A 14,338-nucleotide genomic window follows, 5' to 3' on the forward strand; every position below is an offset into this window, starting at 1 on the left:
CCTTTTTCATTTTTTTTCATTTTTTTGCCAAGTCATTTTTCCGTAAGATATTGCCAAATAGTGTCGTAAAACTTTTGCTTGTTTAGTGTTTGAAAGTGTGTCTAGATGATCTGGCTACCCATGCATGACTTTGTTTTTGTCAGATACGACGTAGTTATTGGTATATTGGGTATTTAACTGCGGTTACCAATTTCTGTTTTTTTTCAATATTTGTAAAAATTACTACGTAGTAAGGAATTGCCGTATATTATTCATTTTTTTTTCATGTTTATGTGTTAGAAAGTGTGCCTTGATGGTTGGGCTAACACGTGCATGTCTTTTTTTTTATCTGAGATGTCGTATATTAGAATGTCGGGCATTTTACCGCGAGTGTCCCTTTTTCATTTTTTTGCCAAGTCATTTTTCCGTAAGATATTGCGAAATAGTGTCGTAAAACTTTTGCTTTTTTAATGTTGGAAAGTGTGTCTAGATGATCTGGCTACCCATGCGTGATTTTGTTTTTGTCAGATACGACGTAGTTATTGGTATATTGGGTATTTAACTGCGGTTGCCAATTTCTGTTTTTTTTCAATATTTGTAAAAATTTACTACGTAGTAAGGAATTGCCGTATATTATTGATTTTTTTTTCATGTTTATGTGTTAGAAAGTGTGCCTTGATGGTTGGGCTAACACGTGCATGTCTTTTTTTTTATCTGAGATGGCGTATATTAGAATGTTGGGCATTTTTCCTCGAGTGCCCCTTTTTATTTGTTTTGCATTTTTTTGCTTAGTCATGTTACCGTAAGGAATTGGCAAGTAGTGTCGCAAAACTTATATTTCTATAGTGTTGGAAAGTGTTTCTAGATGATCTGGCTACCCATGCCTATTTTTTTTTTAGCCAGATATGGCGTATATATAAGTATGTGTTCGATTTTCCTGTGATTGCCATTTTTTCGTTTTTTCCCATTTCTTTCAAAATTACTACGTACTAAGGAACTATCACAGAGTAATATTTCATTTATATGTTTATTTGTCGGAAAATATGCCTTGATGGTTTGCCTAGCACGTGGCTGAAATTTTTTTTTTCTGAAATGCCGTATATTAGAATGGCCATTTTTCCACGAGTGCCCCTTTTTATTTGTTTTGCATTTTTTTTCTTAGTCATGTTACCGTAAGGAATTGGCAAGTAGTGTCGCAAAACTTATAATTTTATAGTGTTGGAAAGTGTTTCTAGATGATCTGGCTACCCATGCCTATCTTCTTTTTTTAGCCAGATATGGCGTATATATAGGTATGTGTTCGATTTTCCTGTGATTGCCATTTTTTCGTTTTTTCCCATTTCTTTCAAAATTACTACGTACTAAGGAACTATCACAGAGTAATTATTCATTTAGATGTTTATTTGTCGGAAAATGTGCCTTGATGGTTTGCCTAGCACGTGGCTGAATTTTTTTTTTCTGAAATGCCGTATATTAGAATGTTAGCCATTTTTCCGCGAGTGCCCCTTTTTATTTGTTTTGCATTTTTTTGCTTAGTCATGTTACCGTAAGGAATTGGCAAGTAGTGTCGCAAAACTTATATTTTTATAGTGTTGGAAAGTGTTTCTAGATGATCTGACTACCCATGCCTATCTTTTTTTTAGCCAGATATGGCGTATATATAGGTATGTGTTCGATTTTCCGGTGATTGCCATTTTTTCGTTTTTTCCCAATTCTTTCAAAATTACTACGTACTAAGGAACTATCACAGAGTAATGATTCCTCTAGATGTTTATTTGTCGGAAAATTTTGTTTACTTTTTTTTTGATTGAATATCATCGTTTTTTTAGCTAAAATATTGTTTTACATTTTTTTTTTCGATTTTATTTCCCTTCAAAAAAATTTTTTTGGGTCAGAATTCTAATTTTATAGTCGTAAAATAATCGACAATTATCCAGCAACCCACCATACAATTTTTATGCATATCCAATAATAATTAGATTAGTAAATAACACCTTGAAATTGACATACCCTTCCTACATTTCAAGTGGCAGATTAGGGAGTCTGAGTCAGTGTGGTTGGCGGCCATTTTGTGGACATATCCGAAGCGTAAGCTGCCCTATCTATATATATTCTTGTTCCCTATAAAATTTGTGATATTTTGGTATATTTTTACCTGCATAAATATCATATTATATATTAAATATATGTATTTTTTTACGAAATTTCTAAGTACTCAAAAAATTACCTTTAGATATGGCCCCTGATATAAATGTAATTTACAAAATAATGAAGATTTTTTTACATATTTCTATTTTAGGATAACATATGTTTATTCCCTAAAAAAATTAGCCACTTCCTATTTCATTTGGGTACCCAAAAAAATTCATGAAATTTGGACAAATTTTTTTGGCCAAAAAAAGTTACCCTTTTTTTCTCATTTCAGATCTTCACCTCCATGGGTCTGACTTCATCCAAAATACATCAAGATGTGTCCTAAACATTCAAGAATCAATTCCTAAAAGGATTTGTGTATATATGTATAAACTTATTTTTTATGAATTTTTATGTCAGGTCTTTTTTTTTTCTACTTAATTTTTTAAAATATTTATAATAAATAGTTTTTCTGCAGATGAGTAGTATTTATCTTTACAGTTGTTTTAAGCATTCATTGAAGTTTTTTTTGGCAAAAGAAAAAAGGAGGTTACTGCAAAAACTGATTTTTCAAGAATTTTTTTTGGCGTCGGGGTCGTTCGCGTCCGAGTATACCCTTAAAGGGGTGTCCGAGGACCGTACCTATCCAGGGTTAATTTATATCATTATTGATATTTGTACTTTTGCTTTCTTTTCATTATGGCATTGAAAGTTTGTACATATAATTGTTGCTCTTTGGCGAAAAATATTGATTTGGTCAGAGAGCTTGCATTAAGTCAGTATGACTTTATATTTTTACAAAAAACATTTGTTATAGAAAACAGACTTGGTGATTTACAGTTTATTGATGAGCATTATGAAGTAATAGGGTCACCGGCAGTCTATTCGGAGAAAGCTATCGAGTCTTTTCCCGGTAGGTGTGAGGGTGGGTTAGCAATTCCGGGCTGCCCACAGGCAAGAGCCCGGGTCTTACACAAGGTAAGGCAATCTATACAGACAGACAGGGTTAGCTTGTCTTTGGAAAAAAAATCTTCTCTTGATATCAAGAAGATTATTATAGAGAAGGATTTTATTGTAATGTTCGTTCTTTATAACCAAAAATTACTTGTGTTTATAAATGTATATATCCGAAGTGATATTTGTAGAATAGAGACCTTGAATGATTATTTGGCTTCACTTAGTTATCTGAATATATTTTAACTGAGATTAGATATGATCCTATATTTTTTATTGGTGATTTTAATGCTGACCCTTTTTCTGGTCACTCATGGAATCATTTGCTTGATTCTATGAAAGATAATCAACTTGAATGTTTTGATGTGTGTGCTCTGGAAGACTACTTTCACATTTTTGTCCTTCGGGGGTAGCTATACCAAATGGTTAGACCATATAATTGGTAGAAATGAAAACGATACCTATGTGAAGAATATCAGAGCATTGTATAATATAATTAGTTCGGACCATTTGCCAGTAGAAGCTGAAGTGGTTGTTGATGCTTAAGTCCGTGTACACCATCATACTTAGGTTCTGAAGATGGGAAAATTAGGTACTGTGTTGACTGGGATAAACTTTCTATGAATGAACTTTGTCTTACTGGAGTAAATGTGATGTCTAGAGTGGGTAGCTTTGTAAATAGTGCATCATTTGACTGCTGTTCTTTTGGGTTGTCGAAATTGTAAACATCTCAGGGGAATTGATTATTTTTACTCTGCACTTGCAATGTCTGTAAAAGAGGAAAGCTCTCTTTACTCAAGGGAAATAAAGAGAAAATGTAAATATAAAGTGATACCTGGGTGGAATCGTAATGTAAAATGTTAATACAAAACTGTCAGAAAAGAATATTTAAAGTGGTTGCAGTCAGGAAGAATACATGCTGGCCCCGAGTTCGATCAAATGCGGGAAAGTCGCAAAATATTCAGAGGTATTAAATGAATGTAAGAGAAATTAATTTGCTTGAGGTCTTTATCGATTCAAGAAAAAATTGAAGATAAAGATATGAAACAATTCTGGGGGGATGTAAGGAAAAAGAATAACAAAGCGAAACAATCAGAAATGATTGATGGGGAAAATATAGAATATATAATACAGATTTTTAATAATAAATTTTTTATCGTTTGATTTAAACAGTTCAAATGAACTCCCGGAAAATGAACTACTATTGAAATTAAATATTGAATTAATAACAGAAAATTTGACATTAAGATATCATTAGATGCGTTAAAAAGGTTGATTAAAAAACTTAAAAATGGAATTGGTCATGACGGAATTCATGCTATTTTATTGTAAAGGGGTAGTGATCAGTTTTTGAGTTTGTTGTGTGATTTTATGAATGCCTGTTATGGTCATTGTTACTTCCCTCTTGAATTGCTTTGTGGGGATATTAATCCTACAATAAAAGACTTAAAAGGAAATGTTTCTGTATCATCGAACTACCGTCCAGTGATGCAGTCGTCACATATCTTGAAACTCTTGGAAATGCATCTTTTAGATATTATGGAAGAAAACATTAGTTTTAATTCATTGCAGTTTGGGTTTAAGGAGGGAACTTCTACTAGTGATACATGCATGTTTTTTAAGGAAATAAACAGATACACAAGAATGGGTGATAAAGCTTTCGGCCTGTTCATCGACCTCTCCAAAGCTTTTGATACTGTTAATCATTTCTTGTTGGGTGATATAATGATTAAAAAAAAATGTTCCACCAGATATTGTTCTCCTTCTAATGAAATACCTGAGAAACCAAAGAGCAAGAGTTTTATGGAATGGGATTAAAGGAAAATATTTTCATATAGATACTAGTGTTAGACAGGGAGGTATACTTTCTCCTTTTCTATTCAAATTGTATATTGACCATATTTTGGAATAAATTGTAAACACAGATAAAGGATGCAAATTGGGTGTATTACGAGTGAACATCATAGCCTATGCTGGTGACATTGTTTTGTTGGCTGATACCAAAGATAATCTAAGCATATTATATGAGAATTTAAAAACAAAAATTGAAAAGGTGAAACTAACTATAAACACAAAGAAAACAAAATGTATGATATTCAAAAGGGTAGGGTTGGCTTCAAACCCAGTGAAGGTAACTCTTGGAAATGATGTGTTGGAAGTAGTTGAGATTTATAAGTATTTAGGTTTTCACATTGGAAATGACTTGATGGATATTTCGGATGTCAAAGTAAGGCTAAATTCTTTTTATTCTAAATTTAATTGGCTTTTTCAAAATTTTAATAATATATCTATTGAAGTGTTTTTATACCTTTTTAATTCTTATTGAAATCCTGATTATGGACAATCTGTTTGGAATATTGACAAAATATTCAGAAAGCAGATTTTTAAAGGGTTTGAAGTAGCTTATGGTAGAGCATTAAAGATGATGGTTTGGCTGCCTATATGTACAAGTAGTCGTGATGTGGCTATGTGCAATAAGCTATTATTAAGACCATGTTATGTATGTGCAAGCCAGGTATTTTTAAAGACTTTTTAAAACTCCAAATCATATTCTTCGACTTAGTTTGAGTTTTCTACGGGACGCTGAAATATTTTGTTCATTGTTAACTTATCTTGGGGGAGTGTATGGTGTTGATTATTTTTGAAAATTATATTGATTGTATAAGGTCTCGTCTTCACTGGGTACAGAGGCATGATGTTCGCTCGGGGGAAAAAAATCGTTGATGTGGCTATGAGTTGTATATACTAGTATGTAACTTTTGGTTTATATCTTCAGGATTTGTGGAGTAAGCCATATATGTATATATCTTTGTCACAGTGAATTTATTGGGATCTTTAAATACATATTCTTATAATTTTCTAGAAAATTTTATATGATTTTGTATTTTAAGCACTATATGACTTTTTATCTTTTTAAGAACTGAGAATGTTACATGTATTCAGAAACCCCACCTTTTATTGATACAATTAGTTCATAGTTCAAAAAGTCTTTCTAAATTTACTTACTTATTTATCTATGTTAAACTTATTCTATATCGTTCATGTCTGCTGGCTAGTGATGAGATTGTATTAAATATTTTATATTTCCCATTTTTTTTTTCATTCTAAAATAGAAATAGTGTTTTACGTATATAAATTGTCATCTCAAAAATTTTACATTTTTAGTTTTTTGTGATTCTGTAGCATATTATATTGTTTTTTTTACTTATTTTTGTTTTTAAGAATGTAAGAAGGTCTAGTTAGAAAATATAGTTTTCCTACTAATGTATATTATAAAGAATTGTATTTATCTATGTATGTCAAGTATACGAAATAAAGTTGATTGATTGATATATATATATATATATATATATATATATATATATATATATATATATATATACATACATACATACATACATATGTATATATATATATATATATATATATATACATACATATATATATATATATATATATATATATATATATATACATATTCATATATATATATATATATATATATATATATATATATATATGTATATATATATACACACATTATATATAAATATATATATATATATATACATATATATATACATATATATATATATATATATACTGTATACACACACATATATATATATATATATATATATATATGCATATATACATCCATCCATCCATATACCAAGGCACTTCCCCCAATTTCGGGGGGTAGCCGACACCAACAATGAAACAAAACAAAAAGGGGACCTCTACTCTCTATGTTCCTTCAGCCTATATACATATAAATATATAAATATATATACATATATATATATATATATATATATATATATATATATATATATATATGTATATCAAAAATTTCAAATAATTTTTATTTTTCCTAACATACTTACCGAGAACTACTTTCTTTAGGAGATCACTGGTTATCTCTCTCTTCGACCAGAGTTTTGGATAGTTATCCCCCCGCCATGCGCCCTCAGTGGCTTTACCCCCGGCATCCAGGAATGTGCCCCGAGGGTAGGATTAACGGTAGGTCGCTTGCAGTCGGGTCACGCTCCTCATTAAGTTCTATTGCATTAGCATCATGCTAGTAAGGGAAGAAGGCACTCGGGTAAGGAAGGGAGGGCCATTACCCGAAAGTAGTTCTCGGTAAGTATGTTAGGAAAAATAAAAATTATTTAAAATTTTTGATTTGTTCCAACACGAATACTTACCTTCGACTACTTTCTTTAGGAGACTTACACTTTAGGAGGCGGGAGTGCCAATCTGACCCACTGACCCGGCCGTGGAGGCCAATAGGCCTCTGGATAACGGGACCTACCAGAGAGCGGAAGCGAGGGTAACTATACAAAAATTCCCGTTAGTGCCTAGGAACTCACTTTTTGAAAACTTCTTTTGACGTTCCTTCTCGATGTGTAGTCGTGAAGAATGTGTTATTTTTCTGGGAACAGACGGTACCCCCGAAGAGGCAAGTAAGCAACTGGGTAGGAGGTAGGAAACCGCACTTGTGCCTACCGGTCGCTAGTCTTGAATGTGCCTGGGGTTTACCGTTACACCGCTTGGAGGGCGGAGATGACTGTTCCAATGGAGTACCCGTCCAAGGATTTCCTTGAGTAGTCCTTGAGGTAGTGGGCAGTAAAGGTTGACTGGCTCGACCAAGTACCTGCTCGCAGAATGTTGCCCTACTGCCATGTTTTTCTCAGAGGCTAAGGAGGTGCTCAGGCCCCTGATGTCATGAGGTCTGGGAGTGCCTGGCACTGCTATGCCAGCTTCCTTGTAGGATCTGGCGATCACCTGTCTCAACCAGGAGATGGTGTTTTCGGAAACTTGTTTCTTATTAATATCTGTGGAAACGAAGAGGCTCTTGATATCCGGTCGGAGATGCGCTGTCCTTTCCAGGCATTTTCTAATTGTTCGCACCGGGCACAATTTTACGTCTTCTGCATTACCTGTCTTAGGGATGGCAGGAATCGAGAAAACTTCAAACCTCGGGTCCCAGACTGCTGGGTTTTGAGTCTTGGCCACAAAAGAAGGTACGAACTTGAAGGATACTTCTTTCCACCCCTTTGAGTGAGAGACGTCTTATGACAAACCATGGATCTCTCCCACTCTCTTAGCGGACGCCAAGGCCAGCAAGAAGACGGCCTTGAGGGTGAGATCTTTGTCCACGATATCCTTCAAGGGTTCAAAGGGGGGACGACACAGCATCTTCTGGACCTTGTCTAAGTCCCACTGGGGCACCCTCCTCGCCTGAGGGGGGCAAGACTGCTCGAAGCTTTTGACAAGCATCGCTATGTGTCTCGAGGCCCCAGGTCAATGCCCTTCAGGAGGAAGACTTGGCCTAAGGCAGCCCGAACTCCTTTTATGGCTGGGATTGACATCCCTACTTTGTCCCTGAGAAACACCAGAAAATCTGCTATGTCTGGGGCAGAGGCCTTAAGAGGTCTAATGTGCCTCTCAGAGCACCACTTCGTGACGGAGGCCCATTTTGTCTGGTAGACCGCGGCTGACGACTTTCTCAGGAATAGAGACATTCTCTTAGCCGTGGAGGAAGGATATCCTTCTTTCTTCAGGAGCCGCTCTTTAGTCTTCAGGCGTGAAGACGTAGGGAGAGTGGGTTGTCGTGGAGCTTGAGAAGTGAGGCTGGTGCAGAAGGTCTGACCTGGCGGACAGAGGCCACGGCGGTTGACTCGATAGGACCTTTAGATCCGCGAACCACTCTCTCTCTCCGGCCACCAGGGCGCTACCAAAGTCATCTTTAGGTTTCGGGCCGTCCTTACTCTGTTGAGTACTTGTCTTATCAACGTGAAAAGGGGGAAAGGCGTACACATCCAGATTGTCCCACTTGTGCTGAAAAGCGTCTTCTAAGGCTGCTTTCGGGTCTGGTACAGGGGAGCAAAAGACTGGGAGTTGGGCGTTGAGGTTGTTGCAAAGAGGTCAATCACCGGGGAACCCCAGCGTTGAATGATGAGCTTGGCTACTTCTGGGAGAAGGGACCATTCTGTCCCTACTATCTGGCCCATTCTGCTGAGGCCGTCGGCCAGAACGTTTTTCTTCCCGGGAATGAACCTTGCTAACATCAACACTTGATTTTCTTCTGCTCAATCTAGAAACTCTATGGTGAGATCGCACAACTCCTTTGATTACAAGCACCCTGCTTCTTTATGTATGCCACTACCGTGGCGTTGTCGCACATCAACGCCACGGTGTTTCCCTTTAGCAGACTTGCGAAGTGTAGGCACGCCTTCTGGACTGCTTCCAACTCCAGGACATTGATGTGGAGTTGCCTCTCCCCTTCCAACCAGGTCTCTCGTGCCGTTTCGTCGAGGAGAAGGGCTCCCCATCCCTGGTTGGAGGCGTCTGTGAACAGTAGTAACTCGGGAGGGCCAGTCCCGAAGGTCGTCCCCTTGAGTGAGTTCGACTGGCAATGCCACCATTCTAGGGAGGGTCTCGTGTTTGGATGGACTGGGATTAGCACCTGCTGTGAATCCGTCTGGCACCAGAGGTTCTTGAGATTCCATTGGATGAATCTGAGCCTTACCCTCCCTTGGAGAACTAGGTTCTCCAATGAGACCAGGTGACCTATCAGCCTCTGCCAGTCTTTTGCCCTCCTGGGGTGTTCTGACAGGAATGGCTGACTAATGTGCCTGAGGTTTCTTATCTTATCCTCCGAAGGGAAAACTTTTCCCCGAATGATGTCTAATGTCATTCCCAAGTAGTTCATTCTGGTGGATGGGGATAGATTTGACTACTTCGGGTTGATTACGATCCCCAGATCCTTGCAAAACTGGAGGAGACTTCTCCCTTGTTCCTCCAAGAGGACCATGAGGCGGAAAGAAGCCACCAGTCGTCCAGGTATCTGATAAGGCAAATGCCTCGTTCGTGAGCCCCCACTGAGACAGCCCTGAAGACTCTCGTGAACACTTGGGGCGCTGTTGACAGACCAAAGCAAAGGGTCCTGAATTGCAGGATCTGGGAACCCCATTTCACCCGGAGGAACTTCCGACCCGAGGTGTGGACCGGAATCTGGAAGTATGCGTCCTTGGGGTCGATGGTCATCATATAATCTTTCTCCCTCAAGGACAGCTGGAGTGACTTCTGAGTGTCCATTTTGAAGTCCGTCTTCTTGACGAACTTGTTGAGAGCTGACAGATCTATAACCGGTCTCCACCCCCCGGTCGCTTTCTCCACCAGGAACAGGCGACTGTAGAAACCTGGCCCTGGAAGAAGAACTTCTTCCATGGCACCCTTCTCTAGCATGGACGATACCTCCCCTTGAAGGGCGGTCCTCTTTAACGGGTCTTTGGGATCTAGCTATTCTGTCCGGTTGGCCGGAAGTCTGTAGCCCTCCTTTAGTACGGACACTGTCCCAGGCTCTGCTCCTTGAGCCTTCCATGCTTGCCAATGACGTCTGAGGCATCCTCCAACCCGAGGGTTGGGCGGGGATAGGGGGCCTCCCACTCTATCTTCTTCTAGAGGGGCGGCCTGATCTGCCTCTCCTAGAGGCGGAGTAACCCGACCTGAAGGAGCTTGAGGGCGCTGGAGCTCCCCTGCGGGGGGGCTGAGGCGTTGCGGACCAGGAGGAAGAGGGGGGGGGGGCTTCTCTCCTCGTAGTGCTGGTAGAGGCTTGGGGTGTCGCGGCACTATCCGAGACGGACCTCTTATAGGGCGGTCTCCTAGGAGTCGTAGGTCTGGGGACGTTAGCCTCCTTCTTTTTCAAGACCTTCTCCATTATGGCTTCAAGTTCCTTCAGAGGAAACAAAGACTCTCCCCACAGGGGAAGGCTGCGAATGGCTCGCGCCTCCCTGTCTGGTACCTTCCGAGACACCTTCGCCAGAACAGTGGCTCGCTTCCAGAGCACCCAGTTAGCTGTTAGTGCGAGAGACTGATATGTCAATAACCTAAGGGTTTTACCCCCGGAGGTAATGAGGTCCCTCAGTAGGCCTTGCTGGTCAGGGTCCTCGGGGTCGAAGGAGGCTTGTACACCTACCAAAGTGGAAACCCACCAGTCCAGCCAAGAGGAGACGTTTACTAAGTCCCTCGACATTTTCTCCATCATGGAGGCTTCTGCTGGCGAGAAACAGACTGGGGCCGAAGAGGCTCTACCGTCTGAAACACCTTGACTAAGGATGTCTACTGCTGACTCCACCTTCTTAGGTTGGGAGGGAGTCTGCATGATCCTCAAAAGGCTTGACTTCCAGGAAACCTCATCTGTAGCCGCAGGTTCCGCTATTTTGTGGTGCCTTCTGAAAAGGTTAACCACTCTCCTATAGACGGAGTCCTCCGTCAGGGAACCCTCCCCTCCGTCAGCCGAGGCCTCGGCTTGGGGCCGGGGAGCTGGGTTACTGGGCACACCGACTGGACGTCTAGCTCTTTGGGGCCAGGGGCGCCGTCCTGCCGAGGTACTGGATTTTATCTGCGGGGACGTCCGCACCAGGGGCCTGGGTTAATGCAGGCAACGCTGGTTCAGCGGGGACTCTCGTCCGCCCAAGGGCTCTGGGTGCCGAGGATGCGGTTCCCGTGGGCTGACCCGACAGCGGGAACCGTTCCTTCCGGCCCGAAGGCCGCACCAGCTGGGCTGGTTCGGCCAGGCCGCCCGACAAGAAGCGCGTTTCCCCCCGCTGGGCGGGGGGAACCGGAGGCTTTGGGGACTTACGCTTACCTGTAGAGTCCTTCCTACGGCTTGATCTCGAGGAGCCGGGTCACCGGGCACTCCCCATCGGGCGCTTCGGTTCTGGAATACCAGGCACTCCCTTGCGGTGGTACCGGTCTTCCCCGGCGGGAGCTCCGCACCAGGTTCGGGGGTCAGAACCGGCATCGCCGTACCGTCGAGGACTACCGTTCGTGTATTCTCTCTGGGGGACGCGGACGCGGATCCCCGTGGGCTGACCCGACGGAGGGAACCGTTCCTTTAAGTCCGAGGGCCGAACCAGCTGTGCTGATTCGGCCAGGCTGCCCGTAAAGAAGCCCGGTTACACCCGCTGGCGGGGTGAACCGGATGCTTCGCGGCCTTACGCCTGCCTGAAGAGGCCTTCTCGCATTTCTCCCTGCGAGAGATATATCTGCGTCTGGAGGATGGCCTTCGTGGTGAGAAAAACCCCAGGCTGCCGGTCCGGGGAACGCTGCATTACAGACCTGGGAGGCTCCTTCTCGGCGAGGCCCTCGGCTGCAGAAGAGACTGAAAAATACGCCAAAGAGACTGGAGAAGAATTAGGGACATTTTTCCCCCACATGGGGTCATCAGAGGAGACGTGGCCTGCTTGCACCAGGACTCCGTCTCCCCACACACTCTCGAAAGTAGCACTTACCTCGAACTACTTCTTAGGAGTTAGCTTCTCCACAATAGACCAACCTCGTCTCCTACTCTGGGTAGGAGAGGGTGGTAGGGAAGCTCTGTCAGGCGAGACGCCCGGTGCTAGTCTTCTTCGGCGAACCCTTTGTCGCCTACTTCTTCTTGGTGCTATACCGCACCCACTCAAACTCCTGGGGAAGAGCAATGGGCACTTCCCCGCAACTGACTTACCTCGTCCCCTACTCTGGGTAGGGGAAGATGGCTGTATAAGAAGCTCTATTCGACGAGGCATCGGGAATTAAGTGGCGAGGAGAGGCTCGTCTTCCTATGAGCCTCTTGGATGTATTCTTCCTCTTGGTGCCGAAGTGCACTCGCTGCACTACGTTCCAGGACTAGTAGTCCTGACACGTGGTTGTAGGGGAACATAAGCTGCCCCTACACGGTTAACACCGAGGATAAGGGGAGGAAGAATGATTTATTGTAAAATTGTTCCCTTCAGCTATTAATTCCTTGAAGGAAATCAAGGAATACTGCTCCATAACGCACACAACGCACGACACAAGCACTTAAGGAAATGAATTAAACACCGGGTAAGCACACGGTTGAAAAGTGAACGCACAGGAACACTTGGGAAAGCACACTAGAAAAAACGCAAGTTGCCACGCCGGGAACACGTGGGGCACAGGACGCACACAAAGGATCGACAGAGATACGATAGCGAGAGATGTTCACCTCTCGCGACCAGAGAACTTAATGGGGAGCGTGACCCGACTGCAAGCGACCTACCATTAATCCTACCCTCGGGGCACATTCCTGGATGCCGGGGGTAAAGCCACTGAGGGCGCGGGGCGGGGGGATAACTATCCAAAACTCTGGTCGAAGAGAGAGATAACCAGTGATCTCCTAAAGAAAGTAGTTCGAAGGTAAGTATTCGTGTTGGAACAAATATATATATATATATATATATATATATATATATATATATATATATATATATATATATATATTTATATATATTGACACTTGTATGTTGTTAAATACTGTAACTTTTATTACAGTTGACACTGTACTCAGCGTTCTCCGCCATAAGGGGGGAGTCATTGTGTCGATACTACTACTCCCTTTCCTTGTCACTCTCCCTCTTCGTGGGTGGCTGGCTATTCCTCAGCAGGGTTATGCCTTTCCCGTTTGCGGATTTGGTGGCGCTCCCATTGGTTAATTCAGTACTTAAGTTAAATCTAATAACTGCTTTCAATTTAACTTTCAGCTCTCATCCCACTCCCCTGCCAGCGATGAGCCAACAACTTCCTTCGGCTGGTGGAGAGAGTGCTAAACTTTATTTTGTCCGCTCCCTCTCTAAGAATTTTCTTCCGAGGAAGGTTGAATTATTCCCCAGTTAGTCTATTATTTGCAGCGTTGTAGAAATAGGGCCAATGGATTCGGCTGCTTCAGACAATGTCCTGCGCTCCCTGTGGCAGCTTGAGGTAGCACCCGCCGTTTTTCAAAGTGAACAAAGCTAGTTGATGTGAAGCACAGAGTGCTGCCAGGAGGTTCGCCTCCAGGGATTGGAGAACCTTCTCTTATGAGGGAGAGCTTCCCTTCTTCAGCCATTCAGCAACCTTCCCGGTTTTGGGAAGAATTGCTGACACCTCGACAAGATCTGCTTCTGCTTTCTAGTCATCGAAGACTGCGCTTCTTCCCGTTGGGGCTGGTGGAATATCCAAGGCTTGTTCCTCCTTCCGGGGGGGGGGGGGGGGGACTTCTCTCTCGTTTGCGAGATTGTTATGGCTAAGCTTTTTTCCCAAAGAGCTGGAAGAAAGCTTGTCTTAGGAAATGTCGTCCTTCTGGAGAATTTATCTCTCGTTCGGGAGAGATTGTTCAGTGACCAACGTATGTCGTACACCTACGCTTTTTTCCCATAGGATTGGGAGAAAGCTTGTTCTAGGCGATGTCCTCCTTCGGGAGAACTTTCCGCTTGTTCGAAAG

General features: G+C 41.9%; 1 protein-coding gene across 4 annotated transcripts in view; it reads right to left on the reverse strand.

The window, feature by feature from the left end:
* The window catches only part of LOC137640002 (uncharacterized), a 157,957-nt gene that overhangs the window by 29,515 nt on the left and 114,104 nt on the right, over positions 1-14,338 (reverse strand). The window lies entirely within an intron of this gene.

Source organism: Palaemon carinicauda, chromosome 4, assembly GCF_036898095.1.
Source record: "Palaemon carinicauda isolate YSFRI2023 chromosome 4, ASM3689809v2, whole genome shotgun sequence".
NCBI lineage: Eukaryota > Metazoa > Arthropoda > Malacostraca > Decapoda > Palaemonidae > Palaemon > Palaemon carinicauda.